Genomic DNA, 18356 nt, shown 5'->3' on the forward strand with positions numbered 1-18356 from the left:
TATGTCTTCCTTAACCTGCCTGCCATTTCCTGGGAACTATGGAGGTGAACCTGCAAGTCTGTTCTTCTACATTCCTTAGTTCTTTACCATTTACTGTGGGTGTTCTACTCCTATATGACTTCCCAAAATGCATTGCATGTTAGTTACCAGAATAACTTTCATCTGTCAAAACTCCTCCAAATTTTCCATCTGATTTACATCCTGCTGTAGCCTTCAACATTATTTGCTACTAACAACACCACCAACTTTTATGGCATCCACAAACTTACATTCACATCCAAGTCACTAATAAAAATAACAGAACAAGGGCCAATCCCTGTTAGTAAGCCACTAGTCAAAGCCTTCTAACCAGCATAGCATCCCATTACCCACTGATTTTTAGTTACCTTTAAAAATCTCAAATTAGTAAAATGGGATTTCTCCTGCACAAAGTCATGTTTCCTATGGGGGGGGGGAGTATCCAGAACTAGAGGGCACTGCCTCAAAATTGAGGGGCAGCCTTTTAGAACAGAGTTAAGGGTTTTTTTTTGTTTGGCTAGAGTAGTTAAACTGGAATGCTCTGCCACAGACTGTGGTGGAAACCAAGTCAATGGATATATTTAAAGTGGAAGTTGATAGTTTCCTGATTGGTTAGAGTGGGATCTGGGATCAGCCAGGATGGAATAGCAGACCAGATTAGATGGTCTGAATGGCTTAATTCTGCTCCTATGTCTATGGTCTTTTTCTTGATCAGTCCCTGTGCATGAATCCCATTGCTTAGAACTTCCTCCAATTTGTTCCTTACTACAATGTACTCTGCCATCTTTAATTACCCAGCTTATCCCTGCTGGTCTTCAAACAAACAACTTTAATGTTTTTTGGTGCTGTGCCTCTGTGCAACAAAGATCAAACATTTACCTTAGGCCCCAATGATTTTCTTCCTTGCCTCCCATCACAACCAGGAATAGATCTCATCCATTCTTGGAGATTTATACATCTGACACCACCTCTTTAATATTGACAAAGTTACAATTATTCATGGATCCTTCCCTAAACACATTAACCCACAAAACAAAAAAAAAACAATCTTCTCAAAGAACTCAACCAGTCAAGCAACATCAGTGGAGGCAAAGCAATGGTTAATACTTCAGATAAGGCCCTACATCAGGACTGGACTGTGATTTCCTTGCATACCTGTTCCTCTAATTCCCACTGTCCATTGGGAGACCTATAAACCCCATATAGTAATCATCCCTTCATTTTTCCTAGATTCTATCCATATGGCTTCCAGAATTGCAGTTATGTTCTCCATAATCTGTAGCACAACTCCCCCTCCTTTACAGTTGTCTTCTGTTGTGTCTGAGACTTGTTACTACAGAACATTAAACTGCCAGACCTGGCCTGTCCATGACTGCAATAACAATAATTCTAAATGCTTCTCATGTTCTAAACTCATCTGATAGGCTCCTTCAGATAACTCTGCCAGCTCTCCCATGCTCTCTAACGGCCTTTGTCTTCTCTGCCCACTGGACTTGTTAGATTTATCCTCTTCATTTTTCTCCCCACTTTCCACAATGCTAACATGTTTCTTACTCCCAGCTGCCTGCCAAAATAGTATACATCTTCCTGAGTAGTGTGATCAAAGCTCCATGCAAGGACATTTCTGTACATCATTCTTGTGCAGATTTACCTGTTCCAGGAGTAATTGTGAATCCAAGTGTCTGGAGTCCTTCCCCTTGCACCAACTGTTCCACCACAGTCATTTATCTTGCCCTCCTATTAGGACTAATCCTAAGGTTATGACCCTAGAGGTCCTGCTTTTTAACCTACCTAACTCCCTAAGCTCAAATATGTTGGACTTCATCCCTCTTTCTACCAATATTATTAGTGAGAATAATCAGAATCAGGTTTATTATCACCGGCATGTGACATGAAATTTGTTAACTTAGCAGCAGCAGTTCAATGCAATACAGAATGTAGAAGAGAAAAAAATTTAAAATAATAATAAATAAATTACAGTATATGTATATTGCATAGCTTAAAAAACAGAAATACTGTATATTTTTAAAAATGAGGTAGGGTCCAAGGGTTCAAGGTCCATTTAGGAATCAAATGGCAGAGGGGAAGAAGCTGGCTTCTGTACCTCCTTCCCGATGGTAACAGTGAGAAAAGGGCATGCCCTGGGTGCTGGAGGTCCTTAATAATGGACCTTTCTGAGACACCGCACCCTGAAGATGTCCTGGGTACTTGGTAGGCTAGTACCCAAGATGGAGCTCACTAGATTTACAACCCTCTGCAGCTTCTTTCGGTCCTGTGCAGTAGCACCCCCCCCCCCCACCATAGCAAACAGGGATGCAGCCTGTCAGAATACTTTCCACAGTACCCATCTATGGAAGTTTTTGAGTGTATTTGTTGACATGCTAAATCTCTTAAAAACTCCTAATGAAGTATAGCTGCTGCCTTCTTTAGCCCAAAATTTCTTGGATTGAATTGATATATCATTCACCTTTGGTTTCCGTAGTTAACAATAATCAGAGATCCCCCCTTTTTAGGCTTTTCAGAGGTACTAGACAGGGTTGTCCGTTAAGTCCTTTGTTATTTGATATAGCTTTGGAACCCTTGGCAATTGCCTTTCATGATTGACCCAATATATTTGGAATTACTCATGGGAAGGAGACGCATAAGGTATCATTGCATGCAGATGACTTGTTACTTCCCAGCAGTTTTATCACTAGCTCAGTTTAGTAGTTTTTCTGGTTATAAACTAAATCTTAATAAGAGTGAGCTTTTTCCATTAAATATGCAAGTTCCAATTTATTAAAAAAAATACCATTTGGATTAATTACTGATTATTTCACTTATTTGGGTGTCAAAATTACTAAAAAATATGAAGATCTATTTAAAGTTAACTTTCTACCTTTAAATAAAGGCATCCATTAGTCTTGCAAGACCGTGGATCTGCACCTGGAAAGTCTTCACCCTCCAGGCCGCAGGCCTGGGCAGGGTTGTGTGGAAGACCAACAGTTGCCCATGCTGCAAGTCTCCCCTCTCCACGACACCAATGTTGTCCAAGGGAAGGGTATTAGGACCCATACAGCTTGGCACCAGTGTCGTCGCAGAGCAATGTGTGATTAAGTGCCTTGCTCAAGGACACAACACGTTGCCTCGGTTGGCGCTCGAACTCACAACCTTCAGGTCGCTAGCCCAATGTCTTAATCACTTGGCCATGTGCCCACTCTACCCTTAACTGATCATGTTAAACAATTGTTTACTAAATGGTTCCCACTGTCCTTATTATTGATTGGTCAAATTAATGTTATTAAAATAACTGTTTTATCTAAATTTCTGTATTTGTTTCAAATGGTACCAATTTTTATCTCTAAATCCTTTTTTGATATTATTGATTCTAAAATTTCTTCATATATATGGCAGAATAAAAATCCTAGATTGAGTAAGAAATATCTACAGAAATCAAAAAAAGACAGTGGTTTAGCATTGCCGAACTTTAGATTTTATTATTGGGCAATTAATATCCAATATTTAATGTTTTGGACGCAAGATTGGGATGAAACTCATTGTACACGATGGGTGAACCTGGAGGGTGAGTCTGAGCAGGGGTTCTCATTGGTTTCTATTTTAGGGGCTTCGCTCCCCTTTGCATTAACCAAACTGAATAAACAAACAATTAATACAATAATTAAACATACAATACGAATATGGTTTCAATTTCGCAATTTTTTGGATTGAACGAACTTATTTTATCTAGTCCTATTATGTCTAATTTTTTCTTTCAACCTTCTAGAATTGATCAAGCTTTTTCCTTATGGAAAAAGAGGGGAATAGCATGCTTTTGTGATTTATCCATGGATAATTGTTTCATGTCGTTTCAACAATTATCTAATATATATAAGTTGCCTAGTTCACATTTTTTCAGATATCTGCAGATTATAAGTTTTTTGAATGGTATTCTACCTAACTTTCCAATATTTCATCCAACTAATATTACAGAAATAATTTTAGGTTTAAATCCCTTTCAGAAGCGCTTAATAGCAGTTTTGTATGATTTAATTACGAAAATACATCTAGGTACATCTGATAAAATAAAAAATGAATGGGAAAGAGAACTTCAGGTATCTTTACCTATAAAGAAAAGGGAGAAAATTCTTCAACTGGTTAATACTTCCTCAATGTGTGCTAGACATACACTGATACAATTTAAAATAGTCCATAGGGCTCATATGTCTAAGGATAAATTAGCTCGTTTTTACCGACATATAAATCCTGTGTGTGACAGATATAATTCTGAGGTGGCCTCTCTGACACATATGTTTAGGTCTTGCCCTCTTTTAGATAAATATTGGAAAGATATTTTTGATATTATTTCAACAGTTTTGCGTATTATTTTAAAACCTCACCCTATTACTGCAATTTTTGGATTACCAGTGACAGATGTTGGTCATTTATCCTTTTCAGCTGGCTGTTTGATTGCATTTGTTACAGTAATAGCTAAAAGATCCATCTTACTTAAATGGAAAGATTCTGATCCTCCTACTATTTTTCAATGGTTTTCTCAAAATATATTATGTTTAAACCTGGAAAAAATTAGGTGTGGTATGGTTGATTCCTCAGTTAAATTTGAAGAGACCTGGAGACCATTTATTCAACATTTTCATATGATGTAACTTGTCCCTTTCAAACCCTTTTCTGTTTCAATAATCTTTTGTTTATCTATGGAGGAGCGGAGTTAATGACAAATAATGATCTTATCCGAGGGAATAGGACATCCCAGTTTTGTTTTGTTTTTATTCAGTTCAGGGAGTTCTTTATAAAATTATTTTTTCATCTCCAATTACTTAGAGATTGGGAGGCTTGAATTATATATTTTTACTTGAATTATGTTTGTATCTGTTAACCATTATCAATGTTATATTGATCTCTTTGTATCATTAATATTGTTATGTACATTAATCTGAAACTTAATAAAAAGATTGAAAAAGAAAGACTTGTGTGACGACAAACCAAGTTATCAGAAGATTGATGCGAATGAGAGAGATAAGTGAGACAATGGAGAAACATTCAAAATGCTAATAAGAGAGAAGAGAGAGATTAACGAGAAAGAAACACATTTCAGAATATTGACAGACCGGTTGCTTTGAACCTGAACTGTTTGAAGTTTGACGGATAGGCAATACCCCAGCAGGGGGATAAAAAGAACAGGTTCGCTAAGGCACAGGACACACACCACGAGATCACGAGATAACAAGACCCTGGAAGAGCAGTGTGCTCCCACAAGTTGGTGGAGAGTTTGGAGGTCTGTTCGCAGGAACCGACCATAGACGCACAGGGTAAAAGGGTATGATCGGCGGGAACCTGGTGTGTGTGTCCGCCCTTGCCTGGGTGCCGGGTTCACCGCGGAAGAACAGTCATATCCGGAGCGGAGGGGTCACAGTCGGTGACCACAGAAGACATAACAAAGGGTCCGCCCAAGAGCTAACTGCGAAGAACATCAAAGGTCTGCAGAATCAGATTTGAATATCTCTATCTCTCTCTCTCTCTCTCCAACGGCACAACAGCGATTACTGCGAACTGTACTAAGCTGAACTGAACTCTGCGTCACTTGAGACTGATCATTTTACCCGTAGACTGCGATAGAGCTTGGTTGATTCCTATTACCCTAGTTCTGCGTAAGTGTGTGTTTTATCATTGCTAACCTGTTGCATTTATATCCTTATGATTAGAGTACTGTGTTACTTATTTCTTTAATAAAACTTTATTAGCTTCTGTTAAACCAGACTCCAACTAAGTGGTCCACTTCTGCTGGTTTGGCAATCCAGTTACGGGGTACGTAACATAAGTGGGGATCTCGTCCGCAATTTTGAACGCCAAATTTGGGACTGGGTAAATTGATTGGGTTAAAATTCCCAAAAGAAAGAAAGGGCAAACAGCAGAAATGGAGATTGAGGAATTTCTAAAGGCACCAACCTTGGCGGCATTAGAGGATACCAGGAAATCAGAATTGGCAACTGTGGCCAAACGGTTGAATCTTTTTAAGGGGAATTTGACAGTGAGGAGAGCGGAGATGCACAGAGCTATTATTAAGCATTATGTATCTAAAGGTGTGTTTCCCCAAGGGGAGCTGGAGGTGGTATCTATGGGCAAACCTGGTGGAGAAGCAGTACAACTGCAGATTGAAAAATTGAGACTCGAGCACGAGTTCCAGGTAAAACAGCTGGAACAAGAAGAGAGGGACAGGCAGTTAGAGCGAGAAGAGAGGGACAGGCAGTTAGAATGAGAAGAGAGGGGCAGGCAGTTAGAACGAGAAGCAAGAGAGAAACAGAGGGAAAGGGAATTTGAGCTGGAGAAGTTAAGGATGACACTAGCGCAGGGGCCCATGCCGAACCAAGGTGGAGGGTTCAGGGCGACCCAGGAGGTTAGGATGGTTACCCCATTTGAGGAGGCCGATGTTGATCGGTACTTTCTATATTTTGAAAAAGTCACGCAAGTCAGGACTGGCCGAGGGATAGGTAGGCTGTTTTGCTTCAGAACATACTTAAAGGAAAAGCTCAACAAGCTTACTCAGCATTGTCTGCAGAAGATGCCCAGAGGTATGATGTGGTGAAAGAGGCTATACTCAGGATTTATGAGTTGGTCCTGGAGGCATACCGGCAGAGGGTCTGGAATGCGAGGAAGCAGTGGGACCGCACGTATTTAGAGCTTGCCCGTGAGATGCAGATGTATTGTGAGCGTTGGTGCGCCTCGAAAGGGGTCAATGGGGATTATGACAGACTGCTACAGCTAATACTGATTGAGCAGATTAAAAGTTGTGTCCCTGAAGCTATGAGGCCCTATCTAGATGAGAAAGAGGCAGAAACCTTAGCCGCAACTGCTAAGTTAGCAGATGAGTACGCGTTGACACACAAAGCGAAGTTTACCCCAAGTAAAAACTACCACAAGGGTAGTCGAAAGGGCGGAGAGAGTTCGCTGGAAAAGCCAGAAAGTAAGCCAGGCACTAGTGAGAAGGATAGGAAGACAGGAAGCAGTTTGGTAGGAAGTCTCCTGGGGCCGTATGCTATAATTGTGGGAAAGCCGGTCACTTTGCGTCCAGGTGCTTTGCCCCAAAGAAGGAGACAGGAAAAGGAAAACCGACGGTTTCGACTGGCTGTATTGAGCTCGCAAACAAACCGCTAGGGGAGAAGAGGTCTGATAAAGTTCAGGAAGGGCGCGAGAAGTTTATTTCGGCCGGATTGGTGTCGGTGAAGGAGGAGTCAAACCCAGTTCCAGTGCGGATCTGGAGAGACACTGGAACTTGTCAGTCACTGATCTTAAGGAGTGTTTTAGACTTTAGTTCAGAGACTGAGACTGGGGAGGTCAGTGTGATAAAAGGCACTGGGAAAGGGACGGAAGCAGTACCTTTGCACCAGATACACCTAAAAAGCGACTTGGTCTCCAGACTGGTCACGATAGGGGTGAGGCGCGAACTACCAATGGAAGACATGGAGGTCTTACTCGGTAATGACCTCGCTGGTGGAGAGGTGCACCCAGCAGTAAGAATGACAAGCCAGCCTGCCAGCATTGAGGCCCCGCCCATGGACTCACAGGTTTATCCCGTTTGCGCAGTGACTCGGCGCATGTCCAGAAAGGCTGCCGAAGCGAATATAGATTTAGCTGAGACGTTTTTACCAGCCTTGTTACCAGGAGGGGTTAGAAAGTGAGAAGCAGCATAGTGAAATGGAAGGAAGTGAGAGAGTTGAGGTAGACTTATCATTAGCACGGGAGGAACTTATACAGGCACAGGAGCGAGACGAGGAGCTGATGGTTCTGGCGGAGACAGCTCTCTCCGAAGCAGAATTAAAAAGGGAGCCAGTGGGCTATTATGTGAAAGAGGGAGTACAAATGAGGAAATGGAGACCACGTACTGTGCCCGCAGATGAGGAATGGGGGGTAGTACACCAGGTGGTAGTGCTGAATATTTATAGGGATGAGATTTTTAACCTGGCCCACAAGATACCCCTCGGTGGACATTTTGGGGTGAGGAAAACAGTCGATAGAATCATGAAAGAGTTTTACTGGTCAAACATGAGGAAGGACATTGTTGAATATTGTAGGCGATGTCATTTATGTCAGGTGGTAGGAAAGCCGAATCAGGTCCTGCCTAAAGCGACCCTTCGACCGATACCCGCTTTCGGAGAAGCTTTCTCCCGAGTAATTGTGGATTTTGTCAGTCCCCTTCCCAGAACTGCAAGTGGGAGAGGGCATGTGATGACTACGATGTGCACCGACACCGGATTTCCGGAGGCTGTGCCCCTGGCAAGCGTCAAGGCTCCCGCAGTGGTAAAGGCGCTTGTGAAATTTTTCACTACAGTGGGGTTGCCAAGGGAAATCCAGTCAGATCAGGGAGTGTCTTCACATCTCACACATTCCGACGGATGTTGGATGAGATGGGAGCAAAGCAGATTTTGGCCTCCATGTACCACCCAGAGTCCCAAGGGGCATTGGAACGATTCCACGCAACATTAAAGACTATGATTAAAATTTACTGTCAAGAGAACACTGGGGGCTGGGATGATGCTTTGCCCCTTTTGCTATTTGCCGTGAGGGACATGGTTCAGGAGACATTGGGGTTCAGCCCATTCAAGCTCGTCTTCGGTCATTGGCCCAGAGGACCCCTGACCTTACTGAAAGAGCAATGGTCCAGTCCGGCAGTCCAAGTTAATGTGATTGATTATGTTTTAAAATTTCATGAGAGGCTTAAAAGGATCTGTGACCTTGCCAAAGAAAATCTGTGACACTCCCAAACTAAGATGAAACAATGGTATGATAGGCGTGCCCGTGAACAAGTGTTTCAAATGGCCGATTGGGTCTTAGTTCTGTTCCCAGTGGTAACCAACCCCCTCCAGGCGAGATTCCACGGTCCGCACAAGGTAATTAAAAAGATAGACCCTTTGAATTGTGTTATCGACACGCCGGACAGGTGTAAACCCACACAGTTGGTACACATTAACATGTTAAAAGCTTACCACAATCAGAAAGCAGATCCAGTTGGTGTTATCACGAAAATTAATGAGACTGGGGTGTCAAATGATACGGGGAAAACCCATCTTGAAAAGATAAATATGGTGCCAACCCAATTGGAGAACTCTATTGTTTTGGCTAATTTTGCTGATAAGGTCTCTCACCTAACCCCCGAACAGAGCGGGCCATTGATAAAGCTAATTAACCAGCACGCAGATGTATGTCCCGATGTCCCGAGGTGATGCAAAGGGATGGTGCTTGATGTTGTGGTCACCTCAGACCAGCCTATTAAACAACACCCCTATAGGATGAACTTGGAGAAGGGCAAGCTAGTGGAGAAAGAAATTGAGCACATGCTAGCCACAGATATTATTAGGCCATCCAAATCGGAATGGACGTCCCCGTGTGGTTGTCCCGAAAGCCGATGGGAGCATATTCTGTACAGATTACAGAAAAGTGAACACCATCACAAACACTGATGCTTACCCCATCCCAAGGGTAGACGATTGCATCGATAAAGTGGGGAGAGCTAAGTACATCACAAAGATCGATTTGCTGAAAGGGTACTGATGTGTTCCTTTAACCGACCGGGCTAGAGAAATCTCAGCATTTGTCGCTCCCTCCGGGTTATATGAGTATAATGTTTTACCTTTGGGCATGAAAAACGCCCCAGGGACCTTCCAGAGGATGATTAATTCAGTGACAAAAGGGCTAAGGAATGCAGAAGCGTATATTGACGATTTAGTGGTCTGGAGTGACACGTGGGAGGAGCACATTGTGGCAGTAGAGGAGCTGTTTAAAAAGCTGTCTGAAGCCAGCCTGCAGTGAACCTCGCAAAAAGTGAATTTGGCCACGCGAAGGTGACTTATCTGGGATTTGTGGTAGGACAGGGGCAGCTGGCTCCAATGCAGGCTAAGGTGCGGGCTATCTCAGAAGTCCCCACCCCGACAGACAAGAGAGCCCTGAGAAGGTTCTTGGGGATGATGGTGTACTATCGGAAGTTTTGCAAAAACTTTGCGGATATTAGCCTCCGTCTTACTAAGCTCTTGCCAAAGAATGCTAAGTTTGTGTGGGACGACCTTTGTTATATTTGTCCGGGACGGAAACCACTGAGAATTTACACTGATCACAACCCATTAGTGTTTTTGGCCACTATGAAGGATAAAAACAAAAGGTTGCTAAATTGGAGCCTGGTCTTAGAGGATATTAAAATAACACATATAAAAGGAACGGAAAATGTGATTGCTGACTGTCTGTCAAGGTGTTGTAAACTTAAAGTTCTCTGTATTAGCCTTATAGCTGATGACTCTGTATATTAGTGTGTATCTAATAATGTATTCATGCTCATAATTTTTACCCCGGTAAAAATCCTTTGAAGGATAGGGGTGTGACGACAAACCAAATTATCAGAAGATTGATGCGAATGAAAGAGATAAATGAGACAATGGAGAAACATTCAAAATGCTAATAAGAGAGAAGAGAGAGATTAACGAGAAAGAAACACATTTCAGAATATTGACAGACCGGTTGCTTTGAACCTGAACTGTTTGAAGTTTGATGGATAGGCGATACCCCAGCAGGGGGATAAAAAGAACCGGTTCACTAAGGCACGGGACACACACCACGAGATCACGAGATAACGAGACCCTGGAAGAGTAGTGTGACCCCACAAGTTCGTGGGAGTTAGGGAGTCTGGTCGCAGGAACCGACCATAGACGCACAGGGTGAAAGGGTACGATCGGCGGGAACCTGGTGTGTGTGTCCGCCTTTGCCTGGGTGCCGGGTTCACCGCGGAAGAATGGTCGTATCCAGAGCGGAGGGGTCACAGTTGGTGACCACAGAAGACATAACAAAGGGTCTGCCCAAGAGCTAACTGCGAAGAACATCAAAGGTCTGCCGAATCAGATTTGAATATCTCTATCTCTCTCTCTCTCTCTCCAACGGCACAACAGCGATTACTGCGAACTGTACTAAGCTGAACTGAACTCTGCATCACTTAAGACTGATCATTTTACCCCTAGACTGCGATAGAGCTTGGTTGATTCCTATTACCCTAGTTCTGTGTACATGTGTGTTTTATCATTGCTAACCTGTTGCATTTATATCCTTACGATTAGAGTACTGTGTTACTTATTTCTTTAATAAAACTTTATTAGCTTCTGTTAAACCAGACTCCAACTAAGTGGTCCATTTCTACTGGTTTGGCAACCCAGTTACGGGGTACGTAACAATTGAAACTCTGCCCTTCTCAGCAGAGTCCAGACAAACTAGCGCTAATGTATCAAGGGCCTAAGCCACTCCCACATAGGCCTCTGAAAACTCCAGCTTCGCTGACAAATAACCATCATACGGATAATCACCAGCACTAAGACCCCAGATCTCTAGTACACTGAATGGCATCAATGGTAAATGCGTCAAATACTGGTTGTAAAATGAATGGTACAGTACAGCAAAGTGACCTGTGACCCTGTGTCAAGTATGGCTCTAGCATAAATACCCTCTATCTGTAGTGATGCACTGGAGCTTGGCCCCACTAAGCCTTCAGGAATAGGGTGCTTTGCTTTAGGGTGTTTCTTAATATATTGCTGGGAATGTGTCTTCCCCCCCAACCCCCCCGATATGCCAGGCCATCCCTTCACTGGGTCTCTTTTAAGTTTTCCCAACGACTCTCTCTGCTTAGGTACCCAGGGATTCACACTCGGAGGGGTTTCCCGTCATTCACACTCCCTCCTGAAGTGTCCCTCTTCACCACAGTTATAACAGACAATACCGGCTACTCTCCTTCCCACGTGACACCGGCTGCTAACAGCCCTCTGCATAGTCCATCCCCTTAGAGAATCCACCTCCCTATTAGCTCCATCATATGGGGGGGGGGGTCACACCCACTGATAACAACCGGGACATCTCAGTTCTCAACTCTACCACAATCTTTTCCACTACTCCCTGGTGGAGGCTTTCCGTGGTCACTTCACTGCAGAGGACTACTACCGAGGACTGTACCCTGCTGACGGAGGCCTCCAGTGCCTGCAATGCATTCTCCTCGTCTTGTACTTCTCTGATCAGTTCAACAAATGAGGGAGGGGGGCGCATCTTACGAGACAGTCAGAGACCCCAAGCGATCAGGTCCTGGGACTGGGCGCCTTTTGATAATTCTGGTCCATTCTTAACTAATCCACCTCAGCCGCCCGAATGGCCCCCTGCGCCACAAGCAATTTAGCTGCCTCTCTGGCCGAAAGATGTAGGTAGAAAACTTCTCCCCTTTCTCCTGACACATCTTCTGAAACCCCGTCATGAGCTCCCTTGGGCTCCCTGTCAGGCCAATTACACTGAAGAACTCTGTCATGATGTATCTGAGCAATTGAAAGACCTTGTCCCATGCTTGTACTTTCTTTTCTTTAGCTTTGGACGAAATCTGCTGACATATGTGATGTAGCCCAGTCAAGCATTTTTATAAAAGGAATTGATGATAATTTTAGCGTCTTTGAAGAACTTATCGGTCTTGAGTCACTTCATGGAAAAACAAGAGGATCAGACATATTTGACAAAGTAAAATCATGCCCAGAAAATTTACAACTAGATTCTAGTAAACTCATCGGTGTTTGTACTGATGGTGTGTATAGATGCGAACAAGCATTTTCAGCCATGAAATTGATTAAAAACAAAACGAGGTCGCGATTGACTGATCCAAATTTGAGGATTTCTTTGCTGCTCTCAGTGACTAATTTAACTCCAAACATTAAATGTTAAATATGTCTATATTAACATATTTTTATAAGAATTGAATGGGGTTACAAGAGTTGTACGGCACATCTGAACTCGTGCATCAAAAAATTGACGCATGGAATGTAAAAGGTTGGCCACTCCTGGTCTAGGGTAAGACACTCTCTGGCCTGCCAAACTTGTGAAATCTCATTTGTGTGGATGCTGCGTGATGTTTTCCCCTGTGACAAATCAATACCACAAAATAACAAACAGTACACCATATGCAATTAAATGATTGAGCTTTATAATTCTTAATTTGACTATAGGGTTAGTAATGAAAACAAAAAGAAAAAGGGCCCATTTTAATGAAACATTCTAACGCGCATGTCAGAGCTCACGATTTTCCCGTCCGATCGTTCTCCATCAATTTCCCCTGGGCGTCATCAACTCCCGACCCTATTCCACATCCATTCAGTCCTGAAGTCTACGACCTCTCCGTTCTGGCATCTTCTCTCTCCAACTTCTGCCAAACAAAAGCCCATGAATACCTCGCTCTCAGGCACTCAAGACGCCACACATTCCAAAGCCCCTGTTACCTCTAGTCATGACTCAAACACTGCTGCTGCACAGAAACAAGTACATTAGCAGTGAAACCTTTCCCAGGGCGTTACACATATAATATACTTCTGATATTTTTGGAATGTAATTTAAGGTGCATTTCATTAATTACTGAAAAAAATACATTGGATCCAAATCGTGAAAGCTCATGTGCAGGATACTTTCTTCCAGCAAAACAGTGTAAAACGTCTCTGGCTGGCCACTCAGTCTAAGCCTCTAATTGTCTGATACATCTCATCCTCTGTCACTCCAAAGAGAAAAGCCCCAGCTCACTCAGCCCATTGTCATAAGACATGCTCTCCCATTCCAGACAGCATCCTGGTAAATCTCTGCACTCTCTCAAAGCTCCTGCATCATACAGTGAGGTGACCACAAGTGAACTTCTAAATCATTAGCAAAATTTGAAGGGTATGAATTTGCAGGACAATGCTTTTAGGTGAGATTAAATATATAAGAAAATATTCACACTTACTCTTTATTGTTGTTCCACTGTCACATTGCAGGATTAACTCCATGCTGATTATTGACTGCTCCTGTAGTTCAGAAATGCAGGAACAGCTTCTTCCCCTCTGCCATCTGATTCCTAAATGGACATTGAAGCTTTGGACACTACCTCACTTTTTTTAATATACAGTATTTCTGTTTTTACACATTTTTTAAAATCTATTCAAAATATGTAAATGATTGTTTATTTATTATTATGTTTTATTCTATTTATTTTTTCTCTCTCTGTCTACTAGATTATGTATTGCATTGAACTGCTGCTGCTAAGTTAACAAATTACACGTCACATGCCGGTGATAATAAACCTGATTCGGATTCTGATTTTTGTCTGAATTGCTGCCCTGAGTATTCCACAGTTCACCTTGTCCAAATTTACTTATAGGAAAAAATATTTTCCAGGATTGCAAGCTATAACCTCACTACGCTGTAAAGATTGCTCTTCTTTCATGAGGGTATATAAAATTGAGCTTCCTCCATGTGAATGGTCAGAGCACCATCAGTGGAAAACTTGCTGGAAATTGTTTCAAATTGACTGCAGTTTGTTTAGTTTTCTTGCTAGCAATCCTAGCTTGAACAAATAATGTAGGTGGGCCCTAGTGCAGGCACATCATTTTACAAATCATTTTTGCGCAAATATTAAGAATTCCATTAGATATTTTTTTTAAAGTTCTGTTAGCCAAGCTAAATTTCCATCCTATTCAACAAAAAGTAAATTTACACAGTAGTCATCTAATTGCGATTTATGGATTTACATAGTTCCTGGTCATAGAAGGGTCAAGAAACGAGGAAAGGGGTGACAAGAGACCAAAGGTGACATGAGAAAAACACTCTTTTGCATGCAGAATGTGACTAATACCTGGAATTCACTACCAGCCAAGGTTGTGGAAGCCAAATCACTTGTACTGTTAAAAAAAAGGAGGAAGATAGATTTCTGAAATTCTGTGGAGAGGGAGAAAGCTGGATTACCCTCATATACCCTCGGCTTTGCTCGTTTCAGCGGCCGGGGCAAGGTCGAAGGCGCTCAGCAGAGGATGGCGCTCGGGAGGCTGGTCGGAAGCTCGAAGTTTTTGGACGGATGGACTCAGTGTCGGCTGTGGTCGGCTGCTTCCAAGGCATCGGCAAGTTGACGGTGCCTGGAGGTGTATGGCAGGGAGTTTCTCCCTTTTGCCGCCGCTATCGGGGATTCGGGAGTCGATCGACTCGGGGACTTTTGAGACTTTATTTACCGTGCCCATGGTTTGTTCTTCATCAAATTATGGTTTTGCTTTGCACTGCTGCAACTATATGTTATAATTATGTGGTTCTGTCAGTGTTAGTCTTTGGTTTGTCCTGTTTTCTGTGATATCACTCTGGAGAAACATTGTATCATTTCTTAATGCATGTATGCATTTCTAAATGATAATAAAAGAGGACTGAGTGTTCTCATAATCTAAAGATCTAAATCTATAGACACAATATGAACTAATAGACTATACAGCCACCTTTCTCTTCTGTAATCATTATTTCTGTTTAGGCTTTCTTACTGAACACAGACAGCCAGCTTTAACTATCATTTTTAATAGGTTAGTTGTTGGAAGTAACTATATAAATGAATCACTTACAATAAATTTAAAGTCATGAATCTTTCAAAATAAATGCCTCAACTAGATAAATGAAAAATGACTGCTTAGCTACATCAAAATAAGCAGTTCTCCATAATAAACAACAGGACTACAACATGCCACATCTCCCTTCCATCCACTGCAATATATGAGTTTGTTGAAACCAAGACAATAGTCTGTCAACAGAAAAATGTCACACTGCATTGGCCTTTCTTTAATAGTGATGTACTTTCAAGATGGATATAGATCATGGAAGGCTGACTGTCTCTGAAATGCCGACATTCCTTATTACAGGTAAGTGAAAACAAATTTGATTTTTTAAAAATTTAAGTGCCCATGTTTCCTTTCACTTCAAGGAATAATCACATTTTGTTTGCTGCAAAACAACACTTTCATCAAACAGTTTAGCATCAATTTGTCTTTGTCTCAGAGTAACTGGAATCTGGTGCCACAGCAGCGTAGCAGTTAGCAAGACACTGTTAAAGGTCAGTACATTTCGGCGCTCAGAATTCAGTTCTGCTGCTGTTCTGTATGGGCTCTACAGGTCCTCCCTGTGGAATGCGTAGGTTTTCCCTGGGTGCTCCGGTTTGTTCCCACAGTCACTGAATTGTCCCATGATTAGGTTACAGTTGATTGGATTTGGTGGGGGTTTGCTGGTGTGGTGTGGCCAGAAAGATCTACTCCAGGCTGTATTACTAAATAAATAAATATAAGGTGTATTTAACAAACTATTTCAAATTCTAGGAGCATTAGCAGATATAATTTGACATCCAGTTACAGAGGTGTTGAGACCATGACCAGAAGAGTAGTTGAGTTTAGAATGCAGGCAGAAAGAGGTAATGCAATGAAAATGGAAAAAGGAATTGGAACTGCTGAAAATCCAAAATGCTCAACAAGTCAGGTAGTACTTGTGTAGAGAAAAAAGTTAACATTTCACGACCTTCCATCAGAATCAGGGAAAGTCAGTGATACATGTTTCTTTTCCACTGTAATATTGGGGCCCCAACTCCTTTTCCTCTATCTCAGAATAAGGATAGGTTTCCCTGTTTTACCCAAAGGAGGAGCTTGCATACAAGCTCCCTCATGTGAAATTGAAGACATGGGAAAGAGAACTAAAAGATGCCATTTTAACACTGCACATGCTTACCCTGAAGCAGGACTATGAAGTAGAGAAGTGATAGCAGAATATAGCATTAATGGTAAGACTCTTGGCAGTGTGGAGGATTGGAGGGATCTTGGGGTCCGAGTCTATGGGACACTGAAAGCTATTGCACAGGTTGACTCTGTGGTAAAGAAAGCGTACAGTGCGTTGGCCTTCATCAACCGTGGGATTGAGTTTAAGAGCCCAGAGGTAATTTTGCAGCTATATAGGACCCTGGTCAGACCCCACTTGGAGTACTGTGCTCAGTTCTGGTCACCTCACTACAGGAAGGATGTGGAAACCATAGAAAGGGTGCAGAGGAGATTTATAAGGATGTTGTCTGGATTGGGGAGCATGCCTTATGAAAACAGGTTGAATGAACTTGGCCTTTTCTCCTTGAAGCAGAGGAGGATGAGAAGTGACCTGATAGAGGTGTATAAGATGATGAGAAGCATTGATTGTGTGAATAGTCAGAGGCTTTTTCCCAGGGCTGAAATGGCTAGCATAAGAGGGCACAGTTTTAAGGTGCTTGGAAGTAGGTACAGAGGAGATGTCAGGGGTAAGGTTTTTTACTCAGAGAGTAGTGAGGGCGTGGAATGGGCTGCCGACAACAGTGGTGGAGGCGGAAACGACAGGGTCTTTTAAGAGACTCCTGGATAGGTACATGCAGCTTAGAAAAATGGAGGGCTATGGGTAACCCTACGTAATTTCTGAAGTAAGTACATGTTTGGCACAGCATTGTGGGCCAAATGGCCTGTATTGTGCTGTAGGTTTTTTATGTTATTAAGTTTGTACTCAAAAAAGCCAAAATAGGCTAAGTTAGAGGATGAACAAAGTTAAAATTCCTATATAGTATTAAAATCAAGATCTTATGGAATGAAATACGACGACCTTCTATTGACTTTATGTTACTCAGAAGTATTAGTGGGGATGCAATTAGTGGTACAAGTAAATGGACATTAAGTGAAAATCAACAAAAACTGCTGGAAATCTAAGATCAAAGCAGAAAATATTTAAAAACTCAGTAGGTCCTACAACTACAGGTGCCCTCTTCAGAACCTAATTTTTGTCTCCACAGGTGTACCCTGACCTACTCAGTATTTTCTGTCTCATGTTAATTTTTATTATCTGTACTTTTGATTTTCACTTGCTTGTTGAATTCACTGCCATTTCTCTTCCATGATTTCCATTTATCTCTTGCCTTGTGATGGAGTTTTCAAACCCAAAGCGTTATTCCTGTTTCTCTTCCCACAAATGCAACCGGATCTGTCAGGGGCTCCAACATCTATCTTTAATTGAAATTTGATAAATCTAAACTGCTGATTTCAGTTCAGAATGGAATCAGCCATACATGACCTGTGCACAAAAAAATAATCAAAACCTGGCACTCAGAGCAAGGCACTTAGTTCTAATGCCTACTTCAAAGCCCTGTTTTGATATTCCAAAGTTTCACAGAACAATCCTCAGAAGATGTAAACAGCAACTGATATTCTTCCGTTAGCCCAACAATGAGAAGAAAGTTGAGAGCAGTGATTTAAAATATACCGTTACTGCACTAAGCAGGATTAAGCAAAGAGTTATTTGGCCATTATATTCCTGGACAACCTGCTAAATGACTGGTTGTCATTGATAACATATATGGTAAGAGCTTGCAGTTGAATAAATCCAGAAAGTCATATAAATATCTTAAGCAATATCCCTGCAATAGGTCTAAGGATACTAGGCTTTTAGTTCAAAAGAAAACATATGTGGAAACTCTAAAATTAAAAGCATAGAATCATAGAAATATTCAACTGGTT

At 42.0% G+C, this 18356-nt stretch overlaps 1 long non-coding RNA gene across 1 annotated transcript in view; it reads right to left on the reverse strand.

The window, feature by feature from the left end:
- Positions 1-12999: 12999 nt before the first annotated feature.
- Positions 13000-18356, reverse strand: part of LOC140196035 (uncharacterized) — a 40207-nt gene continuing 34850 nt past the window's right edge. Inside the window, exons 2-3 of the long non-coding RNA XR_011885599.1 lie at positions 13784-13894; positions 13000-13216 (exon numbers count right to left, since the gene is read on the reverse strand). This is a non-coding gene — a long non-coding RNA (uncharacterized lncRNA). The remainder of the gene's footprint in view (positions 13217-13783; positions 13895-18356) is intronic.

Source organism: Mobula birostris, chromosome 4, assembly GCF_030028105.1.
Source record: "Mobula birostris isolate sMobBir1 chromosome 4, sMobBir1.hap1, whole genome shotgun sequence".
Classification (NCBI taxonomy): domain Eukaryota; kingdom Metazoa; phylum Chordata; class Chondrichthyes; order Myliobatiformes; family Myliobatidae; genus Mobula; species Mobula birostris.